Genomic DNA, 10,097 nt, shown 5'->3' on the forward strand with positions numbered 1-10,097 from the left:
AAAAAAAAAATACACACACACACAATGCAGACTGTTATGTCAATAGGACAAATAAATAGCGGCGTCGTTCATTAAGTCCGATTCAGCACACAATGCAGAAATTGGTCCCATGTGAAATCGATAAATTAAAATCAACGAAAAAGTTTAAGGCACAAACATTTGTCAGTATTTATGGACCTTACCTGTAACGCAAAAAGTCTTATCTCTTCAACGAAAAGTTCTTATTGGCCTAGGAATCTATGCGAGTACAATATTTCACAATAACATCGCTGCAATCTCCATTTTATGACATCTACATCCCAATAATTATCACGTGACTTTGTTATTATGAAACCGAAAGCGATTTGATAGGAATACTCTGATTGGTTAATTTATATTAAGGTGGCACAACCACACATTGGTAAATTTATTTTTCTCACAATTTTGTGTTGACGATTTTGTTTTCATAACATTACACATTAAAACATAAAAAATTATGTAACTGTATTTGGTTTATATAATATACTTGAATCTGTTGCTGGGCATAATCACCCATCCATGCTGTTTTAGTGTGATCCACATTCACACTACACTAATATGACGCATTCAATGTAATTGCTAGTTGCAGTTGACATGGGTTTGTACTACGGTACTACTAGACCGCCCTCCCTCTACTCATGTGGACCTGTTCATAATAATATGTATTATTATTTTTATCCAAAAGTTTAAAAGAAACAAATGTCATTAAGAAAAATCATAGAATTAACATGATAGTGTATACGTGAGTTGTAGACAGAATGTATAAATATGCAAATTTATGAAGGATGTATATAGAAACTAATGCATGCTTTTTTCCATATCACACCCAGTCAGGGATGTGTCCACTACACATCCCTGCACCCAGTATCAACCCGATACTGCAATATCAGCCCGAGGGCCGAAAGAGACTGCAATATCAGCCGTCAGGCTCTTCGGCCCTCGGGCTGATATTGCTGTCTCTGGTTGATACTGGGTGTGATATGGAAAAAGGCATGTTTTATTCTGTTTATTAGATATTTACTAATAAAAGCTATTATCTTATGATCTATATTTTGAGGGCTGTTACGGGTTTTGGGGTGTGATACGGCGGTGGCTGATACAAAAAACACACTATTTATCAGTAAGTATATGTAATAAAACAATATATTAACACAACCTCAGTTTCTTGTATAACTTGAGTGAATTTTATTTAGCTCACCTATATTTTTTTCATCCATGTAGGCCTGTGGTGGGTTTTTTTGCATGATATGTTTTTGAGCTCTACCGAGCTATAATGTTTGTATGTTTATAAAAAGATGGTATGCGACGTTAACTAAATATTCTTGTATCTTTATCGTGTATTTAGATATATGAGTAAACAGGTAGGGTATAAAGTGTGTGATTGTGAGTGAGAGGATGAGTCTGACGTGAGCAAGAGTCTGAGTACGGCGTGGAATATACTTCTGGTTAACTGTGTATTCGTATGTGATTTTGGGATTTAATACACTGGTGAAATCTATAAACTGTGTTGTATCTTTACTCTGAAGGAAGTCCAATAAAAAAAAGCTACATATGTATATGCTAACTGTACAGTATTATTGTAACGGATAAATACGTTACTAGATTATTTTGAAATTGGACAGAGTAATTGCTTACTTGACTCCACACAAAATTGTTATCGTTAATCGAACGGAACGTCACAATACATTTTTTTACCGAAAGTTGATCTATAGAAATTACCCCTAAAACGTGTAAACTTACTCTGAACACCTTAGTTAAGGTCCATATATAGATAGCTGTAACAAATACTCAGATCTCTGTGGGTTACATGGTTGGGCAGTGCTAGAATTGTAGAATGTAAGCCGTGCATAAATGACAACTTGGCTTGCCATACGTGAGCGCCGAAATGGCAGCACCGGCTGTATGCTCCCCAGGGAGTTGAGAAAGATATTTGCTGTTGCAAAGGCCCTATAACCTGGCAGCACCGGCTGTATGCTCCCCATGGAGTTGAGAAAGATATTGGCTGTTGCAAAGGCCCTATAACCACGGATAATAGTTTGTGAACCGCTTTGATACGACCTACGAACTTGATTGTGATAAAGCGGTATATAAGAACCTCGAATTATTATTATTAATATCATTATTCATAAAGAATCAAACGAATCACGTAGCACAGCAAGAGTTATCTCCTTTACACCACTAGCGGGTAACGTGCGTAAATCATAGTTAAGATTTTGTCTTTTTTGCGTTTTGCCGAACACTATGAAACTCCACCTGAGTATCGATATGCGTGTTTATATGTGAGACACGGTAGTCCTTAGTGGTAGGACGCCGGGCTCGTGATCCGAAGGGTTGCGGGTTCGAGTCACGTCACGGCACTGTGTTGTATCTTTGAATAAGATACTTTACTCCGCTTGTTCCAGTCTACTCAGCTGTAAATGAGTACGTGGTTGGGCAGTGCTAGAATCGTTTAATGCAAGCTATGAGCGCCTAAATGGCAGCATCGACTGTATGCTCCCGGTGAGTTGAGAAATATATTGGCTGGTGGCAAAGGTCCTATAACCATGGATAATAATTTGTGAACCGCTTTGAGACGACCTTAAACTAGGTTGTGATAAAGCGGTATATAAGAACCTCGAATTATTTTTGTGCACATTGTATTTCTAAGCTCCCAGTCGCACATCAAATATGACCGCCGCAGCATATCATTGGCTGACACATATTGCCCCGAGGCTATGGCTTTCTTCTTTTTTGTAGATTGTGATGTAAATGCGCTAAAAGAGTTGTTTACCTGACACTCTTTAACATCTTGTAACACCCTACCAACAATTTTTTGTTATAATGAGGCCATTTTAGATTTCCCCCTCCTTTACCTTCCCATATCTCGGAACGGTCCCCTTGCTGACCTTTATTTAATCTCATATGTATCATGATGGCATAAGCCAAAAGTATTTCTGCAAAATATAAAATATATCAGCGATGGCAACCAGAATACCCAAATTGGCAATGTCCCCCTTGTTTGCCATTCAGGAGCATACCCTTTTAGATCTGAGATAGAAGACCTGCAACACATGTTCCCGGCACACCAATTCCATACCAAATGTGTCATGACGAGGAGTTCATCTCTCCACTAGAGTGTAAACGTGGTATGAGTGGGGTTGCAATGTTGTAGAGGAACGATGTTAACGTAAAGTACAATTAATTGTCCATCAAACCAAGATAAGACAGCCAACCTGACATAGATATATATAGCCCTTGTGCTATGCACATCAGTAATGTTATAGTATATATACTGGACATTGGAGTATCCGTGAACAGTGCAAAAACCAAATCAAGAAGTAGAAGCACAAGCATTTCGAGCCCAAACAACCTTAAAATTCTGGAGCTGCAAGTCTGACTGACACCCCAACGAACGCTTAAAACATCTCTTTATTTTCGTATGAGGCTCCACAAATTTTAAATTCCAATTCGAATGTCTGTACAAATGGAATTTTGAGGATGCACAGACGAGGTCTTCGATAGACCCAACGCCAACATATAATAGCAGATATGATAAACAGTGTAGTGAATTTAATAAATTTCTAGTCAATAACCCCCAAGAATACTTCGTGCGGAGAACGCTCTGGGATTAACAGCGAAGCACTTTAAACATGTAGGACCACTCATGATTTACATGATTAAAAATGTCACCAACGGCATAATGTATGCCAATCGTGCCCCAGACCTCCTCAAGACCAGCATTCTGATGCCAGCCTCCAAAAAGACAAGAGTCACACTATACCTGGCAAGTACAGAGTGAACCTTTTCATTACCCTTTTAAGTAATATCGTCGAAACAGTACTACATGAAGAAATAACATGTATCACCGACCTTCAAAACTAACTTCAACTAGCCTTCACCGAAAAGACCTCTCAAAATCAGGTAGCCCATAACGTCTAACATATGGATAACAGATGACTGTCGCCCGACCCAGATGACGTAATGTTCTGGAGACTTTCACTAAAATCTCCTTGAAATCTATTGTAATCGGTTACTTAGACAGCTGAAGTGTCTCCCGGATCACTGTCCTGATATTCCAGGATAATGCCTTTGGTCTGAGTAAACGACTGTCGACAACCAGTAACGCGTATTTGGAATCTTTGGCACTTGGCGCCGATTATGTTAGTAATTTTACACTAAAATTATTATCTGAAATATCAAAAACGATTCGGCTTCTTTTAATGTCTGGATTTCATTTTTTCCAGGGGAGGGGGGCAAAATGGTTTGATGTTTGCAAGCACATCCTTTACAGTCCAGCTACGCGCTTGCAGTTGATTTATCATCATCCGTGAACTACTGACAGAGTACATACAACTAACTATCCCTATTTGATCTGATAGAAGGCCCACAGTGCCCAATAAATTGTGAAAATATTTTAAAGGAAGCTAATTATTAGTATTGACACACAAAATGAGATGGCGAGAAAGCTATCAGACCTGCACTAAGGTTTTTTCACCTGCAGCAAAACCACCAAGACAGTCTAACCAGCTATGGCCGATGGTCACCACGAAAAAGGACATGTACAATAACCGGTTGTTAAGGTTTGAACTCTGACGGACATATACATGTAAAACTTACAAGCTAATCGGCCGAAATGCAACCAACAACCTGTCTCCCTCATCTGTACAATATGTATAAACAGAGCGGGGGATCAATAGGGAGCATTCCATTGTTCACTGCAACCCTTTGTCCACGACACGTCAAACAAAGCATACATCAGGCAGTACATGTTATTAATAATGAAATAAACTCAAAGCTGGTGAATCCAGCCAAGTGGTTTCCTCTCACATTAGGGCTCCCTATGCACTTCCATCCGGGTCAATATGAGTAATTGATAGAAATATCCATTAACTTGAGCTCAACTTTTGTCAAACTGTATACTAAGCGTGCGGAATGTGTTCAGATGACGTTTTGAGATGTCCGTAAATTGGGTAACAGACGTCGGTTTTCACTGGTGCAGTGCATTGGTAGTAAATCAATACTGGAATCTTATTGTGTACTTACTAAAATGCTTGTATTGTCCGGATATTTGTTTTTATGAAGACTAACAGAACTGTCGACAAGATGTCTAAAACTGCAGTCACTAGACTTTGTGGTGTTGCATTATTAAAACGTGAACAGTGAAGCTGGTGATTATATTCTTATCCATCTCGTTCAAGCTAGAAAAAAATGTCATATAAATGTTTGTGGACCCCGGGAATCATGCATCGCGGCTCCAAGGAATTGAAACAATACCAAGAATAGGACTTTGGAAACCCCATATTTGGATGCAATTTCTGAAAAAAGATTGATAAAAATAACAGACTTTAATTACATAATTGTTTACGCATCTGTTTCTGTCTCCTTAACTTAATGCATTTCAAAATCAATATTGTGAAACACTGCCATAATACATTATAAGTTTTTTTAAGTACGACATACAAAATGAGTGTTAACCGTAAATAAATACTGTATGGCATGTGACAGATATTTGGTTTTGGTCTTTTATATTTTTATGATTTAATTAATATTCAGTTAATCATAATTTATCATATCAAGAAGCATGTGCACTTGGTTAATTGTCTGTCCTAGTACAATAATGGGGGGTTTTCTTCAGAAAATTGAGACATTTGCTCTCTGTATATTGTATTGTTTGAATATCACAGTTTGTATGCTTAATTTATTATTTCTATGAGACTAATTTAATACGAGGTCTAGAGTATCGAACTGTCTCGATTGTCAATGCCTAACTATAGTATCTCGTGAGCTTTAGTAAGCTGGGTGTCAACCATATATTGTTTGTACATTTTGATATCAGACGTGCATGTATACACGTGTTTTATGCAAAATTGACATGTGGCACTATTAATAGAATAAATTGTATAACTATAATCCCGCTGCGAAAAAAGGGGATACAGAAGTGTGAATTAAGCCTTACTTCGAACTCAAAATCGAACAAAGAACAGATTCACATGGAAATGATTAAAAAAAGTACAAGGTAAATAACACCAGATGAGCTGAAAGGGTTCCGATTTTAATTCCATTTGGTGGTATCCCGTGTCGTTGAAAAGGTTAAATCTACATCCATCTAAATCTAGATGGTTAAGTTATTAATTAACGTTATGAAGCACGTCGGTATGGTAACAGTTATTAAGTAAGTGACGACCATCCATAGAATCAACAATTCTATAAATACTAAAAAACATTCCTTTTTCCATCTGGCAGACTACTCCATAACTTGGTAACGCCAAAACGAGTTAATTAACGAGCTCAATTTACATATAAGGATTACACAGTGTATGCAGACGTTCAGCCCATATCCTCGCTCGTATTGCAATATTTACGCATTTAACTGCCTTCTTTGGAAAGTTATTGTTCTATAATATCACAGGATTCAATTTGTCTGCAATCCCTTGATATTATAGAACAATAACTCATATTTCCAACCTGTTATCACATTTCAGAGTCAAATTTCGCGCTGTCTGTCAATGGGGGCTTGTTTCTGTGACGTCACGAGTACACGCGACCGTTCCCGGCAAAAAATACAGTTCTTGGAAATCAACACAAAATCATTAATTTAATGTCAACAATTTAATCAATATCTTCCACCGTGAGGATATTCACCTTTTATACAACATAACTACATAAATAGTTACATTGATCATCGGTCAAAACGACGTCATTTAGTCACGACGTCACGAACATGTTCTTCATATCACTACACCAATGGGAATTGTGTGAGAATTCTGATCTGATATCTTCGTATTTTGTTTGGTAAAGTTATATAGTGGCAATACAGAGCAAATGGAAATATTCGGCATTAATCTGCCAGTAGAATGTAAATAATTATCTATTTATTGTTGCAAACTTACCAAACTGTTTGCAGTGCCTGGGAATGGGTGCGTTATCAGGACGAAATTTTGAGGCTGGTTGTACCCCCGTTTCTATATCCTCATGGAACAGGCGCTATTTATACCAGTTGCGTAAGCAGAACTTTTTGCACCAAAACAATGTTCGGGTGTTTGATTGGCCAGCTAAGTATCCCGACATGTTGTTGATAGAGCACGTTTGCGATTTTCCTAAGCGACGCGTTAGGAAACGTCCAAACCAGCTGTTTAACTTGCAGGATCTGCCCCAGGCGTTGACAGTTGAATGGGACAACAATCCATCTCATCTTATCCGTCGGTTTACAAGTTCAGTGTGACGACACTGCTACGCTTTTATCACCTACCCTGAATTAACACTTAATGAAATAAATTCAGTGGGAAACTTTTTATTAATTTAAGACAAATTACAAACCAACACTTCAGTTCATAAGTTGAATATGATTGCAACGAAAAATGACAAATTTAACTCTGCTGAAAGGTTGAAGCGTGTTTCTTTATTACATTTATTTGCTTGAAATATATCCGAAACATCTACTGTGCTGAGTTCAGTTTTTTCGCAAGATTATTGATGTACATTGAGAAGCTCGTCGGTGGTAAGCTACAAGTTTTCTTCACCTGAAAGTGACGTCAAACGAAAGAAAATATTCATTATATTCTATTTTAACATGTTTGTACCGCAACACATTTGTGTTTTTTTCCATTTCAATACAGCAACCAAAGGACTATTGTCAAGCTGATCTCCTGTCGCTAAGCACAGAGTCAAGAGTATATACGTGTTCTTCACCGCAGCGATTGGTCCGAAACCATTTGTTTTGTGTTTACCTCATACGTATAATTTTCACACGGGTCAGATATCAACGACTTCTTAAAATATTATGGAGAACAAAACAGATATCAACATCACACACCATCCTCTACGCACACCATCCTCATCACAAACAGTTTTCAAATTCATTTTTGAACACAAAGATTACTTACAACATTTAAAAATACTTATATGTTTATATTGTATATATAATTATATTTACGTACGGGTATACAAAATGTTACACAGGTTCAACACAAACAAAGATAACTTAAAATATATACTTATATACATATTTATTCATAGGTAAACAATTCTATAAACATACATATATATTTCTGTTTGTATTGCTGTTCCGGCAGTTTGTGAAACAGTTTGTTTTAAATGTATTTTGAACTGAAAGAGACCACTATGATATCATACTGCCTTTGTTGTTTTTAACGTAAATATAAGGGTTAAATTTATCTTTATATCATTGTTCGATGGCAGGCAACACAGTTCCGTGCAATGGTGTAGTTGCATACCTTATAAATGTTAAAAAGATGCAATTCAGTCCTTAAATAATATACATCGTTTGCCGTATAAAGAATATTACTTGAATAATTAAGCGTGTATCACGTTCATTAACGCGCATACAACCACAATTGACATGGTAAGTATATAGATTAGATGTTTGCACATATACAGTATATATACAGGCTAATGGAATGTATATCTGTAGGTCAGGACTCAACATGTCATTTTTCAATACAAAACTTATATTACCTGAATTTTAGAATATCAGCAAATCGATTGATATTCCAATTTTATCGGAAATAAAATAGATGTCTGATATCTTTAAGGTTTGCATATTTCGTTGCTCAACGATCTAAATGTACAAGAAAACCAACAGGCATTGCTATAATTGAAGTAAAAAAAATAGAGCTACATTTATCTAGTTTTGTCCTTTTTTGTTAATTATACTATCCAAATACATTCTTTGTGAACATTGAGATTTACAGCTTGGATGCGTCTATTACCTATCTGTTAACTCAAATCATCCCGTATCCAATGCTTATTTTTATAAATGAAACGGAGGAGGAATGTTGCAGTTATCACGGAATGACAGTAAAATAACACTGTAAGGGAACTCACTGCTAAAAACAAATAAGCTGTCCGATTCTCTTGTACTCGATAAAAATATAATTGATCCATTGGATATTGATCAAACCGATAGCATTCATATCTATCCAGCTCGATAAAGCTAGTCAATGTAAATCAAAACCGAATAACTACGATGACAAACTTCATGATCTTTGTAATCCTCAATACAGTAAATGGTAAAATTGAGAGTGACAAGGGTATTGGATCGTAGATTACCTGACTATGTAAGCTGAAGTGTTTCAACTTTGAGCTAAATCGATTTTTAACCATAAATATTGGATGTCCATGACCGAATCGATGTAACGCTTCATGGATCAAAACATACCGTCGTATCACGTGGTTACAAAAAACAAGTCCCAGATGAAACGTAACACGTTAATTAAGTGACTAGCAGAACAAACTAAGAATTATATTAACGGTTTAGTAAATGATTATGAAGGGATATCATAAAAAATTCGTAGGAAATAGGCGGAAAATGAAATCTTTAAAAAGTTATAAGAACGCCATGTCACATTTAGGAAATATTGACCAATACAGCCAAAACAGTTTTTGGACACACAAATCAAATTACAATGTCTTAATAAAGTGGTGATAAACCATCGTTCTCATCTAGATGTCACCAGCGTTAGTAAAACTTTGTCAGGTCATGGAAAGTGTGAAAATGCTTAAAATAAAGACAGATTAATATTTTCTAGTACTAGGTATAGGAAAACATTAGATATAATCTTTATAAAATACCAAAGACTAGCAACTGAAAGAAGGTAAACATCGAAATCTGACCCGAAATCGTTTAAGAAAGTGAAAAAAAAGTTCGGGTAAGAGTAATTAACAAAAGGTTGAATTCATAGGAACTTTATTCAAAATTGTCAAATGAATTCAGTTACCATTAGAGAACCCTTGCATTGCAATATTAATTCTAAAGTACCACAAGGGAGATTTAAATGCCTCATTGTTATGCCATTTAAAACAACATACCCGAATGTATATCATCGCAATTGCAACTATTGGTGGATAATTGTCCCCTTTACAAGCAGATCAGAAACATAAAATACCATTACATTTCTCATGAAACCTTGCACCACCAAGAGGCATGAGCAAAGAAATGGCGGGATGCGGCATAGCTAGCATATAAGAATCAACAATATTTGGTCAGCTGGATACCTAAAACATATCGATTCCACACTTGGAAGTTAATATATCGAATGACCTCCCTTGGCAATCACATCTGTAACATCTGTCAGAAAGGC

The 10,097-nt window shown here is 36.4% G+C and overlaps 1 protein-coding gene across 1 annotated transcript in view; it reads right to left on the reverse strand.

The window, feature by feature from the left end:
* LOC110447558 (E3 ubiquitin-protein ligase LRSAM1-like) overlaps window positions 1-315 on the reverse strand; it is a 36,640-nt gene extending 36,325 nt beyond the window's left edge. The window contains exon 1 of the mRNA XM_021493333.1: window positions 183-315. The gene's annotated coding sequence lies outside the window, so the exon portion shown is untranslated. The remainder of the gene's footprint in view (window positions 1-182) is intronic.
* Window positions 316-10,097: the final 9,782 nt, after the last annotated feature.

Source organism: Mizuhopecten yessoensis, unplaced genomic scaffold (assembly GCF_002113885.1).
Source record: "Mizuhopecten yessoensis strain PY_sf001 unplaced genomic scaffold, ASM211388v2 scaffold3459, whole genome shotgun sequence".
NCBI classification, from domain to species: domain Eukaryota; kingdom Metazoa; phylum Mollusca; class Bivalvia; order Pectinida; family Pectinidae; genus Mizuhopecten; species Mizuhopecten yessoensis.